The sequence below is a fragment of the Ahaetulla prasina genome, chromosome 6, assembly GCF_028640845.1.
Source record: "Ahaetulla prasina isolate Xishuangbanna chromosome 6, ASM2864084v1, whole genome shotgun sequence".
Classification (NCBI taxonomy): domain Eukaryota; kingdom Metazoa; phylum Chordata; class Lepidosauria; order Squamata; family Colubridae; genus Ahaetulla; species Ahaetulla prasina.
In genome coordinates, this window is record NC_080544.1 from 97,611,432 (window position 1) to 97,627,788 (window position 16,357).

Below are 16,357 nucleotides of genomic sequence, written 5' to 3' on the forward strand. Positions count from 1 at the left end.
AAAAAAAAATAGCCAAAAAGGCTAATACAATCCTGGGTTGTATAAACATAGAATCAAGCTCACATGAAGTATTAGTGCTGCTTTACAAAACCCTCGTAAGACCACATTTGGAATACTGCAACCAGTTTTGGTCACCATACTACAAAAAAGAAGTTGAGACTTTGGAAAAAGTTCAGAGAAGAACAACTAAGATGATCAAAGGTCTGGAGACTAAACCAAACCAGAGGAAGAACAGCTGCAGGTTTTGGATCTGGCTAGTCTAAACGCGGTGGCTCAGGGGCTAGGACGTTGAGCTTGTCGATCGAAAGGTCGGCAGCTCAGCGGTTCGAATCCCTAGTGCTGCCGTGTAACAGGGTGAGCTCCTGTTACTTGTCCCAGCTTCTGCCAACCTAGCAGTTTCGAAAGCACGTAAAAATGCAAGTAGAAAAAATAGGGACCACCTTTGGTGGGAAGGTAACAGCGTTCTGTGCGCCTTTGGCATTGAGTCATGCCGGCCACATGACCACGGAGACGTCTTCAGACAGCGCAGGCTCTTCCCCTTTGAAATGGAGATGAGCACCTCCCCCTAGAGTCGGCAATGACTAGCACGTATGTGCGAGGGGAATCTTTACCTTTAACTAGTCTAAAGAAAAGAAGAATTAGGGGGTGACATGATAGTATTTCAGTATTTGAGGGGCTGCCACAAAGAGGGCGTCAAATTATTTTCCAAAACACCAGAAGGCAGGGCAAAAAATAATGGTTGGAAACTAATCAAAGAAAGAAGCAACTTGGAATTAAGGAGAAACTTCCTAACAGGAAGGACAATTAACCAGTGGAACAGCTTGCCTTCAGAAATCATGGGTGCTCCATCATTGGAGGTTTTTAAGAAGAGACTAGACAGTCACTTGTCTGAAATGGTATAGGTTCTCTTGCTTCCAGTCCAGGGGGCTGGACTAGAAGACCTCAATGGTTACTTCCAGCTCTATTCTATTCATTCATTCATTCCATCTCATTTCCACATTTATGAATGTTTAAAACAGGTGTGTGCACACATATATCTGTACCTATGTATATTAGCTAGATGTTTTGCTGGATTTTTCCATAACTGCATAAATATTTATAAGATGATTTTTTAAATGAAGGTGATTGATGTATGTCTAACATCCACCTGTTACCCGAAATATTCATTCAGGTAGATAGATTTTTAAGGGTTGGTATTATAACATATCATAACACTCTTTGAACAGTGTGGGAGTATGAATGGATTTCCAGAAAAAGAAATGCAGGTTTCAGGAAACCCTGAGGGCATAAATAAATCTCCAAGTGGCCTCAATGGCGCTTCCAAATTTCAAATCTTTATTGTCAATGCACAACATACGTACAATGAGATTGGCTGAGTTCCCTCAGTGCACCTCCCCAACACAGTACAACTCACAGTGAAGACAGAAAATCCCTAGCTCAATAAATCATATTAACAAAACACCCAGTCCTATTGCACCAGTCTGAACATGTTACACATTGCGCCAGCCCTGCAAGTCCATCATACTACATAGTTACAAAGTTATTTCACATTCAGAAGTCTGACTCTTAGAAAGAGTGTTAACGGCCAGATGACTACGAGGAATATGACTCCTTCCATTCTCCACCATTCAGTCAGAACTGAAGAAGCTTTTTGGATGAGAAATGAAACATCTTCAAGCAAAACAAGAAGTACGTTTGGAACAACCGTGACCTGAATGACTGAGAATATTCTGAGTGAATATTTCGATGTAGATATTACATCAAATATTTTTCCAAGCTTCTGCCCATCCAGAATTGAAACAAACCCATTGGATCTTCAAGCTGCCATCTGGGTGAATTTCAGTTCTGTCAGAACAAAAAAATCCAATATTATAAACAACCATTAAGATAATTTTAGGCAAGCTAAATGTATATGGCCCTGGGAGTCCTACGGTGCCTTCTCCTCATCTTATATATAAGTGATATTTGCATGACAAGGATTAACCAACATACCCGTGTCCATCAATAAATGACTCACCCAATGAAGTGGTGGCACAGGGAATTCCAGTGAAACCATTTTAACTAGGTGCTTTTGTGGTGGTTACCATTTTTTCTTCTTTTTCTACTAAGCCAAAAATGAATAAATAAAAGTCAGTGATGGACCATTCCATGTCAAAACCACTATTGATGGACTGAAAGGAGACATCCTTCTCCCTTCACACATCCTTTTTGGTTTGTTTTACATACCACGTCTGTAACTGAAAATAGCCGAAAATGGAAATTTCTAGAGAAATGGAATTTTGCATGGCCACCTTATGGCGGCAACTGAGAAGAGAGTTAACCTTCTGTTCACCTTCTGTTTTCTGTTTTGTCTGCAGACCTGAGTGGGAGAGCTAGATTAACCCAGAACATACACAGTGTTATTGAGGATAAAAACTGCCCTTATGACCCAGGGCTAATTGGCTCTCCATATTTAGATAGCATCTAAAATACCCCAATGAGCTGTGCAGTCCAACACACTTGGATGATAATATTGACCATCTGAACTTTCTGATAGCTGGCACCATACAGATGTCTTGGGACAGCAATTTCCCACATGTTCTGCCAGGATGCAGTTCCAACACATCTGTATATTTTGCATCTGTTGACAGATTTTCTGTGCTAAAATAAATGGATGTTCTGAATAAATGGATATTAAATATGATTAATAGCATTTCAAAGCTTTTCCTGAAAAGGGGGATATTCATAAATGGAGAACATCACCAATCAAGACTTCCATTTGAAATGGGAGAAATTTGCTTGCTTTAATATAATAAACATGGTTGTTTACACTCCTACCTTGAAATTATAAAGCTACTAAGATTACTTCTGTTTTATAATGATTGGAATATTATTTTTTCCATGCCATTTGCCTGACATTTAATCTCATAAAAGCATTACTTTTATGTGCTATTGGAGATCTTTTACTTTTAATAACATCCCTGTTCATAAATAAAACATTGAAACAATGTGGTACATTTACAATGGGTATAAGGAAGCTTCCTTAATAGTTTTTAATTCCTCCTGAATCTCTATAAATACATCATCTCTTGTAAGCCTCTGTTTGCTGTTATTTAAACACGGTGTTGGACAAGCTTCAAAAATGGAGGAAAAAATTGTTGATGCTATGGTAACGGTCTTCACTCCTGAGGTAGCTTTTAAAATTCCCTTTTAACTGTAAATGTAGTCACTCAGTTTTTAAATATTTTATTAGCCTGATGTATTTCTTTCATTATAAACACTCAAACTAAATCTCTCCTTACTGGTGTAAATCAGCGGGAAATAACCAAAGTCAGAGGACTTTCTATAATATAGATAAAGCAGAAACAAATTGGTAGATGTGGGGTTTCCCGCCCCAAGATTTGCATATTTGCTAAAATGTAGGTTTAGGTTGTGGCTCTTCCCAGGAAGGTTGAGGTTGATAAAAAACAAGTCCGTGCTTGTCATTCAGGGTCCCATTTTTCCATCAGAGCTACTTTTCTCATCTGAGAAAAAAAATTGAGTTATTGTTGTCATCTTTAATACAATTTAGACAGCAATAGGATTAAAACCAAGGAAGGAAAATATCGGTCAAATTGCAATTGGACCAAAAGAGTCAAAAAGAGCAATATCCCAACATGTAACACACTTATTCTTTAAAACCTTTGGATTTCTTTTAGTCCATTAAAATATATTTTGTGGGAAAGTGGCAGCACATTCTTGTATTGGGAAGGAGAAAATTTTATAAGAATCTACTCTTCTCCCCAAGTCAACTCATACTACTGATTGAGGGTTGGAGTTTATTTGGATTTTTATTATATGGTGCATTTAAAAAAAAAAAAAGTAAGTCTCCAGAGTCACCTCTGTGTTAGTTGAGTGCCTATTTAAATTTATTTAATAATAAATTAGACAGGAAAAATCAAAGGTATAAGTACAGATTAGGAGAGACCTGGCTCAAAAGCAGTAACCGTGAGAGGGACCTTAGAATCCTAGTGGAGGATCACTTGAATATGAGCCAGCAATGTGCAGCAGCAGCCAAAAAACTAATACCATCCTGAGTTGTATAAATAGAGGCATGGAATCAAGATCATGTGAAATATTAGTGCCGCTTTACAAAACCCTAGTAAGACCACACCTGGAATACTGCAACAAGTATTGTCGTATGTGTCGTGTCCCACTCCTCCGCTGACGGCCGGGTCAGGGAAATCCGAATCAGGCATGCCTCTGCAGCTCTGCCAAAGTCCTAGCAAAGTTCTCAAGGCAGGCAGGAGACCAGAAAGTGGCTTCAGCAATATAAGGTAGACTTTGCCTGACTCAGAGAATGCCAGAAAGCAGATCCTTTATATAGGCCATAGGGTGTGGCTCCATGACTCAGCACTTATCCAGGCCTGCCCCTCCCTTCCTTCTGTTGACGCCGCCTATTAATTCTCCTGAAGCGAGGGTCACTCCAGTCTCCAGCTGTTGGTAATTGCCTTCCTCAGGCTCACATGCTGTGGGGGAGGGAGAGGGGTCTAGTTGCTCTGTTTGCCTGGGCATGGAGCCAGGGCTGGGGGCTGGAGGCACTTCTTCTTTCTCGGCCTGTCTGGGCATGGAGCCAGGGCTGGGGCCGGGAGGCATGCTAGGACATTCCTCAGCGTTCGGAAGCAGATAAGACGGGCCCGGCTGCGGGGGAAGCGAACGAGACACAACAGTATGGTGACCAAGGGTCACCATACGACAAAAAAGATGTTGAGGTTTTGGAAAAAGTTCAGAGAAGAGCAACTAAGATGATCAAAGGCCTGGAGACTAAATCAAACCGTGAAGAATGGCTGCAGGTTTTGGGTCTGGCTAATCTTAAGAAAAGAAGAATTAGGAGTGACCTGATAGCAGTATTCCAGTATTTGAGGGCTGCTGCAAAGAAGTGGGGGTCAAATTATTCTCCAAAGCACCAGAGGGCAGAACAAGAAACAATGGTTGGAAACTAATCAAAGAGAGAACCAACCTGGAATTAAGGAAAAACTTCCTAACAGTAAGAACAATTAACCAGTTGAACAGCTTGCCTTCAGAAATTATGGGTGTTCCATCACTGGAGGTTTTTAAGAAGAGACTAGACAGTCAAATGTCTGAAATTGTATAGATTCTCCTACTTTATTTTATTTTTTTATTTATTTATCAAACTTATATACCGCACCATCTCCCGTAGGACTCAGGGCGGTTCACAGGCATATTAAAACAATATAATAAATAACCATTAAAACCCAGTTAAAACTAAATATTATCCTGGCCTGATCACTAAAACAATAAAAACCAATAAAACCCCCATTAAAATTTAACTAAAACATTTTGTTCTTAGGCTAGTCCCGCACGCTGGTATAATAAAGTCTTCAGTTCCCGGCTGAAAGTCCGGAGGTCGGGGAGTTGTCGTAATCCCGGAGGAAGCTCGTTCCACAGGGCTGGTGCCGCCACAGAGAAGGCCCTCCCCCTGGGGGTCGCCAACCTGCATTGTTTGGTCGACGGCACCCTGAGGAGGCCCACTCTGTGGGAGTGCACAGGTCGTTGGGAGGCAATCGGTGGCAGAAGGCGGTCTCGAAGGTATCCCGGTCATCCCCCCTTGAACAGGGGCTGGAAGCACTTCTTCCTCCTCAGCCTGTCTGGGCATGGAGCCAGGGCTGGGGCCGGGAGGCATACTAGGACATTCCTCAGCGTTCGGAAGCAGATAAGACGGGCCCAGCTGCGGGGGAAGCGAACGAGACACAACAGTATGGTGACCAAGGGTCACCATATGACAAAAAAGATGTTGAGATTTTGGAAAAAGTTCAGAGAAGAGCAACTAAGATGATCAAAGGCCTGGAGACTAAATCAAACCGTGAAGAATGGCTGCAGGTTTTGGGTCTGGCTAATCTTAAGAAAAGAAGAATTAGGAGTGACCTGATGGCAGTATTCCAGTATTTGAGGGCTGCCGCAAAGAAGTGGGGGTCAAATTATTCTCCAAAGCACCAGAGGGCAGAACAAGAAACAATGGTTGGAAACTAATCAAAGAGAGAACCAACCTGGAATTAAGGAAAAACTTCCTAACAGTAAGGACAATTAACCAGTTGAACAGCTTGCCTTCGGAAATTATGGGTGTTCCATCACTGGAGGTTTTTAAGAAGAGACTAGACAGTCAAATGTCTGAAATTGTATAGATTCTCCTGCTTGATTTTATTTTATTTTATTTATCAAACTAATATACCGCACCACCTCCCGTAGGACCCAGGGCGGTTCACAGGCATATTAAAACAATATAATAAATAACCATTAAAACCCAGTTAAAACTAAATATTATCCTGGCCTGATCACTAAAACAATAAAAACCAATAAAACCCCCATTAAAATTTAACTAAAACATTTTGTTCTTAGGCTAGTCCCGCACGCTGGTATAATAAAGTCTTCAGTTCGGCTGAAAGTCCGAGGTCGGGAGTTGTCGTAATCCCGGAGGAAGCTCGTTCCACAGGGTTGGTGCCGCCACAGAGAAGGCCTCCTGGGGTCGCCAACCTGCATTGTTTGGTCGACGGCACCCTGAGGAGGCCCACTCTGTGGGAGTGCACAGGTCGTTGGGAGGCAATCGGTGGCAGAAGGCGGTCTCGAAGGTATCCCGGTCATCCCCCCTTGAACAGGGGCTGGAAGCACTTCTTCCTCCTCAGCCTGTCTGGGCATGGAGCCAGGGCTGGGGCCGGGAGGCATGCTAGGACATTCCTCAGCGTTCGAAGCAGATAAGACGGGCCCAGCTGCGGGGAAGCGAACGAGACACAGTATGGTGACCAAGGGTCACCATATGACAAAAAGATGTTGAGATTTTGGAAAAGTTCAGAGAAGAGCAACTAAGATGATCAAAGGCCTGGAGACTAAATCAAACCGTGAAGAATGGCTGCAGGTTTTGGGTCTGGCTAATCTTAAGAAAAGAAGAATTAGGAGTGACCTGATGGCAGTATTCCAGTATTTGAGGGCTGCCGCAAAGAAGTGGGGGTCAAATTATTCTCCAAAGCACCAGAGGGCAGAACAAGAAACAATGGTTGGAAACTAATCAAAGAGAGAACCAACCTGGAATTAAGGAAAAACTTCCTAACAGTAAGGACAATTAACCAGTTGAACAGCTTGCCTTCGGAAATTATGGGTGTTCCATCACTGGAGGTTTTTAAGAAGAGACTAGACAGTCAAATGTCTGAAATTGTATAGATTCTCCTGCTTGAACAGGAAGCTGGACTAGAAGACCTCCAGGGTCCCTTCCAGCTCCTAGTCTAGTCTAGTCTAGTCTAGTCTTTGAGAAATAATAATAGTCAGCTCATTGATATTCTGCAGTGGATCTTCTACCTAACTTGAAGATATCAAAGGTTGAACCTGGGATCTTTGAAAAGGAAAAGAGGTGCCCTATACAGGTAGTCCTTGACTTACGACTGCAATTGAGCCTAAAATTGGGATGGGATTGAGAAGAATGGAGGCAGGAAAGGAGGGAAAGAAGGAGGGAGGGAGGGAGGGAGGGAGGGAGGAAGAAAGGAAGGAAGAAAGGAAGGAAGGAAGGAAGGAAGGAAGGAAGGAAGGAAGGAGATGGGATTGAGAAGAATAGAGGCAGGAAAGGAGGGAGAGAGGGAAGAAAGGAGGGAGGGAGGAGGAAGGAAGGAAGGAAGGAAGGAAGGAGGAAGGAAGGAGGAGGAAGAAGGAAGGAGGAAGGAGGAGGAGGGAGGAGGGAGGAGGGAGGAAGGAAGGAAGGAAGGAGGAGGAAGAAGGAAGGAAGGAGGGAGGAGGGAGGAGGGAGGAGGAAGGAAGGAAGGAAGGAAGGAAGGAGGAAGGAAGGAGAGAGATGGGATTGAGAAGAATGGAGGCAGAAAGGAGGAGGAAGGAGGAGGAGGAGGAGGAGGAGGAGGAAGGAAGGAAGGAGGAGGAGAGGAGGGAGGAGGAGGAAGGAGGAAGGAGGAGGGAGGAAGGAAGGAAGGAAGAAGGAAGGAAGGAAGGAGGAGGAGGAGGAAGGAAGGAAGGAAGAAGGAAGGAAGGAGGAGGAGGGAGGGAGGGAGGAAGGAAGGAAGGAGAGGGAAAGGATCTTTATAATACAGCAATCATCTATTGATGTTGTATATAACATGAGCCGGAGAGTGTGCTACCTTATTAACAAAATAAAAGATGCCTAGTTTCTCTCAAAGGTTAAGGAATCCACTTCTGTAAATGCTCTCCAAGGGTTACAAGTCAAGTGCAGAGTGGTTTTAGCAACCCGTCCGTCTGTTTCCTTTGCTGTACCCATTCACATTGCTCTTGTCTCCAGAGTAAACAGTGAATGCTCATACCAGATGATTAACACAGTTCACTTACACAGGTCTTCAGCTTTGGGACTACCAATTCCCACTAAGGGGAGTAAATGTTTTATGCCAAGGCCACTAAACCTGATTGTTAGTCTGTTTCTTCTCCCTCGTCCTCTTTTATTACCCAACACGTTCAGTAAGAAAGCTTGTCACTTTCCTTTTGATGGTTATTTAAAATACTTCAATGTACAATTTTCTCTTTGTCATTTTTAATTTCTGGATGCATTTGTCTAATTAGGAACTTTGAAAGTGTCACCTGAATTGAAAGTATGGCTCTCTGTGTACATATCTACATATGTGGGTGGGAAAATACAGATCTTGAAAAATGAAATGTCATTTTGCCGTTAATTGCCGTGTGGAACAGAAGCCTTGGATGAACATTTTAATAGGGAGGAGGATGGAAATAAGAAGCAGAGAGGGCATTTTTTTCAGATCCACCTTGCTCAAGTTGGTACAGGGTATTTATGGTGTGTATCAACAAAACAAAACAAAAATCAAAATTTTGTCCGTGATTTTCTAATCAAAGTTCCTTCTATTCTATTGGCATCCTTCAGTCTCAAAAGACTATGGTATTGTGCTCTGGAAACAGCATTTATTGTGGTTAAAAAGGCCAATTTGAGAGCGGCAATCCCTTCCACACTCAGGGCAGATACATTCTGTCCCCTGCCCAGCCCCCAGATTTCACTGGTTCCAGGACTGCCTCTTTGCCTCAGCCTGCCGAACAAATGTCTCTTTGAATTGGAGAAGTCTTTAGCCTCCAAGCTGAAGGATCGGAGGTCAAGCTTTCCCAGTTGTTAATGTCCATTCCCAGGGCCTTTAGGTCCCTCTTGCAGATATCCTTATATCGCAGATACAGTCTCCCTCTGAGGCGCTTTCCCTGCAGTAATTCTCCGTACAGGAGATCTTTCGGAATCTGACCATCAGCCATTCTCACGACATGGCCAAGCCAGCGTAGACGTCGCTGTTTCAGTATTGTATATGTGCTAGAAATTCCAGCACATTCCAAGACTGCGCTATTTGGAACTTTGTCCTGCCAGGTGATGCCAAAAATACATCGGAGACAACGCATATGAAAGGTGTTCAACTTTCTCTCCTGCCGTGCGTAAAGGGTCCAAGACTCACTGCAGTACAAGACTGTGCTCAGGACGCAGGCTCTATAGACCTGGATCTTTGTATGTTCTGTCAGCTTCTTATTAAGCCATAATCTCTTTGTAAGTCTGGAAAATGAGGTGGCCCCTTTACCAATACGTTTATTCAGCTCAGTATCTAAAGAGAGACTGTCAGAGATAGTTGAGCCGAGGTACACAAAGTCATGGATGACCTCCAGTTCTTGTGCAGAGATTGTAATACGGGGAGGTGAATTCACGTCTCCTTCACTTTTATGTATATCAATGACAACATTTTTACTTTTTTTTGACACCTTCCCTTTTCCATGATTTGCCTTTAAGCAAATTTTCCAGTTGTGCTTGTGTTTTTCCTCTGACAATTGTTGTTTTGATGCCACTGATGGTTGTTTCTTCCTCCACTCCACTGTCATCAAATGAGATTGCCCCAATGCGATGAGACCCAAACAAATTTGTTTTAATGAGGATCCTTGATGCTCTCTGAGCTTGCTTGTTTTCTTGCAGACATTTCATTACCCTAACTAGGTAACATCATCAGTGCTAGCAGAGGAGGCTGTTTGCTGTCGGTTTATATTCTGGTGTCTTATCCATCTGTGGGTGGGTGGGGGCAGTCTTAGAGATTCTGTTCTGTCCCCCCACCTCAGTCCGGGAGACACATGAACTGACTCAATTAGCCGGCAATTTAGTCCACGGCAGCTATCAGCTCTGGCAGCAAACCAGCAATCGTCTGCCAAGGTTTTCTTTATCTTTCTTGATGCTGGCATGTCAGAAGCTCATTACTGGAGCAACCAGGAAGTCAGGAACAAACAGCAATCCAAGCCAAATGCTCAGTCAAATAGTTCAGCTCAAATTTTCTCCAGTCAGTTTGCTTTGTCTGTCACAAAGTAGTAGAGCAGCCCCTCCTGCTTTTATACCCTGTGGGGTGTGGCTCCGTGACTCAGCACTTTCTAGGCCTGCTCCACCCCTTCTTCTGTTGTTCCCGCTTCTCTTGTCTACGAAACCAGGGATCTAACCAGGACTGATTGTCCACAGCTGGGTCTGGATGCATTGCCTGGGCGGTGGGGGGGGGGAGATACAGGAGATAGAGGCCTTGTCATCTCCTCCACCTGGCCTGCCTCTGGCTCCTGGAGCTGAGCCAGAGAGGCCGGCCCTGCAGAGGGGAGCCCTGACAGCCCTTCTTCCTAACTCTCTGAGTCACTTTCTGGCAGGGGACCAGGCCCGGTGGGGTGGGGGTTGGAGCCACAACAGATTCTTCTGTTTGCTGTTGGCTTCTTTGGCAGTTTCTTGATTTATAGAGGTTTGGATCAATCAATTTAGATCTGAATACTTACAGGTAAGATACTTACCTGGCAGGGGAGATACCCTGATCACGAAGGAGGTTTTCCCAGGGTGAGGCTCATCTATTGCACTCCGGGTGTGCTGACCCCTGCAATTTCCCCAAATGCAGGAAACTCGATTGAATAATTCGTGAATGAGTTGAACTGTCCACCTTGATTTTATCCTGGGAGTATTAGATGAATCAAAAGTTAGAATTAAGATTGCCGGAAGAAATATCAACAACCTCAGATATGCAGATGATACCATTCTAATGGCAGAAAGCGAAGAGAAACTGAAGAGCCTCTTGATGCAGGTGAAGAAGGAGAGTTGAAAAGTTGCCTTGAAACGCAACATTAAGAAAACTAAGATCATGGCATCTGGCCCTCTCAATTCCTGGCAAACAAATGGAGAAGAAATGGAGGTAGTGACAGATTTTATTTTCCTGGGCTCCAAGATCACCGCAGGCGGGGACTGCAGCCAAGAAATTAAAAGATGCTTGCTCCTGGGGAGGAAAGCTATGGCAAATCTAGACAGCGTACTAAAAAGCAGAGACAGCACCTTGCCAACAAAAGTGTGTATAGTCAAGGCTATGGTTTTCCCAGTTGCAATGTATGGCTGTAAAAGTTGGACCATAAGAAAGGCTGAGTGCCAAATAATTAAAGTCTTTGAACTATGGCGCTGGAGAAGACTCCCATGAGTCCCTTGGACTGCAAGGCAATCAAACTGGTCAGTCCTAGAGGAGATCAACCCTGACTGCTCTTTAGAAGGCCAGTTCCTGAAATGAAACTCAAATATTTTGGCCACCTAATGAGAAGGAAGGACTCACTGGAGAAGAGCCTAATGCTGGGAAAGATTGAGGGCAAAAGAAGAAGAGGACGACAGAGAATGAGGTGGCTGGATGGAGTCCAGCAATTGGTGTGAGCTTAAATGGACTCCAGAGGATGGTAGAAGACAGGAAGGCCTGGAGGAACATTGTCCATGGGGTCGCGATGGGTCAGACATGACTTCGGCAACTAACAACAACAATGATTTATGGCAATAGGAAGACGAAGGAAAGCCACCAGTTTCATCCTTGATTTTCCCAGTTATAGTTTCAACGTGATTTTGTGTCATTTTTTTTTCCAAAAGCCAAGAGTTTGTTGTAAAAGGTAAGGGGCATTCTCACCTTTTAATTATGCCAGAGGGAAACACAGCTTGTGGAAACACTGACAGCTTTGGATGAGATTAGTTTAATGATAACTGTATTCTTCAAGGGGGAATAAACTTTATGTGTGAGAGAAGAATCTTTTCACCAGATCTAGATCTTATTCTCTATTTAAACTGCTATTAATTTGTTTTGTTTCTATATGTGGAGTTTAATAAGCTGAAGGTCTTGGTCTGCACCGGTGAAAGATATTGTGTTGCTGTATAGAATCTTCTTAGAAATGCTCAAGAGAATCGGCCTAACTTTGATACCTATGGAGTGTTGGCTGACTTACTATGTTCATTTCTACTGGGGGTATTTTGTACTGTAGCTGTTTCGATAAGTTAAAACTTTGTTAAAGAGTTAAAAAGAATGGGAAAGAAAAGCTGCTTTTCTTTGACTAGTTTGTGGTTTCTTGCAAACTTAGTTTTCACAAATTCCCAGATTATTAAAAATATGGTTTGATGATTGAGTCAGAAAAATTAACAAAGTGCTTTAGATGAAGCACCCGTTCTTGAAACACAGAGTTGTATGTATATTCTCAAATTCTGATGTGGCTTCCTGAAATTTTAATTCAAGCATTTGAAGGTCTTCTCAGATGGTAATCATATATCTGTTTGTGCATGACACTGTTGTAGTTGAGGCCTAACAACGATAGGCTTGTCAATAGATAGATAGATAGGTAGGTAGGTAGGTAGATAGATAGCTATGCAGGCAGATATATGATATTGATAGTCTGATGACTTTGGAAATTCTTCAAATGGCTGTTGTGAAATTTCATGAATTTTGGCACTTCAGAGATTGGCATTTTGGTCAAAGTAGTACTGCAAGTGATGGGCTCCTTTAAGGGATTGGTATCCAATATTTATGTTCAGCAAAATATTGATTCCTGTTCAACATGATGATATTCTTCTGTGAAGGAAGTTGTCTTCTAAAGTCTGACTACTATGCTATCTATTCTCCTCTACACTCCTATAATATCTTATTTAGGGATCAATAGATTACTCAATTGTTAATCTGCTAATCTGTTTTTGCATATTCTCTGTCTCTCTGTCTCTGTCTCTCTCTCTCTCTAGCATACTATATATATTGAGACATACATATTTGTGTGTGTGTAGTGTATATCTCTACCATCTATCTATCTATCTATCTATCTATCTGTCTGTCTGTCTGTCTGTCTGTCTGTCTGTCTGTCTGTCTATCTATCTATCTATCTATCTATCTATCTATCTATCTATCTATCTATCTATCTATCTATCTATCATCTATTTCTCTATGTGTATGTGTCTATATACTCTGTATAAATTTAGAGTATATCCATATAGAGCAGTAGTGGGTTTCCAAAAATTTTACTAGCGGTTCTGTGGGTGTGGCTTGGTGGGTGTGGCATGGTTTGGTGGGCATGGCAGGGGAAGGATACTGTAAAATCTCCATTCCCACCCCACTCCAGGGGAAGGTTCCTGCAAAATCCCCATTTCCTTCCAATCAGCTGGGACTTGGGAGGCAGAGAATAGATGGAGGTGGTGCCAGTCAGAATTTTTACCACCGGTTCTCCAAACTATTCAAAATTTCTGCTAGCGGTTCTCCAGAACTGGTCAGAACCTGCTGAAACCCACCCCTGATATAGAATATGTATATACTCTATATACACACACACACATATAAATATGTATGTCTCAATACATATAACATATTTTCTTTTTACAACCCTGTAATCCCTTAATTCAGGGTAGAGTCAGGATGTTTACTGGCCAGATGCCCTTCCTGACACCATGTGGAATTCTCAGCATTTATTTTTTTCTGTGCCCCAGGAGAGAAATAACTGCCACTACATAGGATTGAACTCTCAACTTTCTGAATGGGAGGCGAGCATCGTCACCACTAGGCCACTACGCTGCTCACAGTCTCTGTCTCTATCATCTCTATTTCTACACACATTGCTGCACTAATCTGTGCATTTTAATTCAAAAAATGAATATAGAAAAGTAGAAGAAGTCCCAGAAAGTTTTAAAATTGACCACACACACACACACACACACACACATTGATGATGTCCAAGTGCCATTGTCTTTATGTGACCTTTGAACCTATTTTGCCTCACTAGATTTTTCACAGTTGTTGACCGTTTTGGGCAGATTCAGTCCAGTATTCATGGAGAAGGGCAGGAAGGTCATGTTTTAAGAGGTCCTTGGGAATGTATCCATGTCAGAACACAACCATGAATTGAAAGTATTCTTAGCTAACTTCTCACTAAACCATCACTGTGATGCATTGAGTAACTTTATTGCCTCTACAATATGTCAACCCTTGGGCACATCCTTTAGATTACATTATCTTTTATGTCATGAGCAACACTTCTACTGAATTATATGGGGCAGGTTTTTTGTAGCTGAGGGCTTTAGAAATGGAGAAAATTGTTAAATATGAGGTGAATTGGCAGAAGAATTATAGAAAGCCATGAAGAGGTGGAAGTGTGATTAGTGTTACGGAAATATATAATGTGACTAAAGTGGAGCCAAGTATTTGAAATTCAGCACTGACCTTGATACTTTGGATTTCAGCCACTAGCATTTGCATTATCTCTCTTTTCTATCATAATCTGTCTTTTCATTGGGCTCTGGATGGGTTTTTTGTTCTGGGTGAACTGAGGAAAAAGATTTTTTGTTGTTGTTTAGAAAAAAATATATAATGAGACTCAAGAACAAAATCAAGTTAAGGTGTTTGATAGAGCACAAATAAATGGAAAATTTTCATTAAGTGGTCAAGGGTATCTCTTTGATACAGCTAACTCCATTTCTATAACTAATATATCAAGTGACTATCAGCCTTTTCTGATGACATTTTCAAAATTATGGATATCCACACAATACCAAAACTCAGTCAGTCACTCACTCACTGTTTTGTCTGTCTGTCTGTCTGTGTCTGTCTATCTGTCTGTCTACCTACCTACCTACCTACCTATCTTTTTTATTTTTATTTTTGTCACAACATTATATACAAGCACATATAATGATAGAAAAACAATAGGACAGGAACGGTAGGTACTTTTGTGCACTTATGCATGCCCCTTATAGTCTATTTATCATCTCCCAATAGCGGAAATATAATGCATTTAAGTGGGTAGGTATATGTCTGCATATACATTGTGAAAATAAATAGTCTAGATTTCACTACCAGCAGTTGTCATAGCAACCTGTGGTACCTACATGAGTTGGCACACTTTTGAATATATTCAGGAAGTTGTTGTATAACGATGAACAAGTGCCACTTGTTCAGATACATGAACTTTAGAAAATGCAAATGGCTGATTGCTCTGTTCAATTCACTATTCAAAGCTAAGAAAATCAAACCTAAGAAAGCCCATATCTGTCTGCTGCTTAAATGTTTATAAGAACTAATTTGGACAACTAATATTTTATTATAGTGGTCAAAATTATACAGAGACACAACTGGTAAAACTGATAAAAATGTATATATATATATATATATATTCAGATTTGGACCAAATCTGGGAAGTTTGGGAACACCTATGATGGACATGATGGAGACAAATTGTCACCACTAATGTCACTGTTGATTAGTGCATTTGGCATTATTGGCATTAAAATATTATTCAAATACTAATAAGTGTCAACATGTGTTATGGGAAAAGCAAAGGATTGTGGGTCTTAACTGCAAGTTACAAATTGTTTAGTAAGTCTTGGATCAGTCTTTTGCAGGAAGTACCTATTTTTTTCCTTAATTTAGATTGATCATTAGATAAATTTTTTGAGAGATATGTGGAGGTTTTGTTTCAATTTAAGAAATATTGAGGTGAGCTCCAAGAATTAAAATAGTAGTGATAGTCCCCCATTTTCTGAGTTGATGAGTTTACAAAGATATGACAACAAACAGAAATCTCAGTGTATAATATCCATGGAAGTTAAAGCAATAAGAATTTTTGGAAAAACTCAACACCTTTAGAGGTTTCTGCCAATTCTTAATGCAGGCATCTATCTGAAAAATCTTTCTGAAAAAGCTTTTGGTAATGACAAATTTTCCTAGTCTAGTGAAAATAAGAACTGTCGAGGAAATCTTGATCTGATGTGGAAAAGCTATCTAATTAAGAAAAAAAAGGTTGTTGTTAATTCAGGCTGACAATCATTTCATGGAATTTAATATAATTTTTATGAAATGCTTGCATGGATAGATTGGTAAACATTACTGATTTGAGAACACCTTAGTCCCCAAAACTTTCCTTAAAGTAGTTATCAATGTCCCACATTTGGCCCTGCTAATTTATGTTTATTTATTTTGTTTTATTTAGCATCTACATTTACACCATTTGATTTTACATGTTGCTTTCTGTTTAATGTGTGGAGATCCGAAAGCAGCTGTTATAGAATTCTGGTTTGGTTTTGTTTTTACTTCTGGCTCTGATAAAAGAG

General features: G+C 41.4%; 1 protein-coding gene and 1 pseudogene across 5 annotated transcripts in view; both read left to right on the forward strand.

The window, feature by feature from the left end:
- Window positions 1–16,357, forward strand: part of NAALADL2 (N-acetylated alpha-linked acidic dipeptidase like 2) — an 828,713-nt gene that overhangs the window by 193,106 nt on the left and 619,250 nt on the right. The gene's annotated exons all lie outside the window — the stretch shown is intronic.
- Window positions 10,769–10,920, forward strand: LOC131201568 (U1 spliceosomal RNA; annotated as a pseudogene).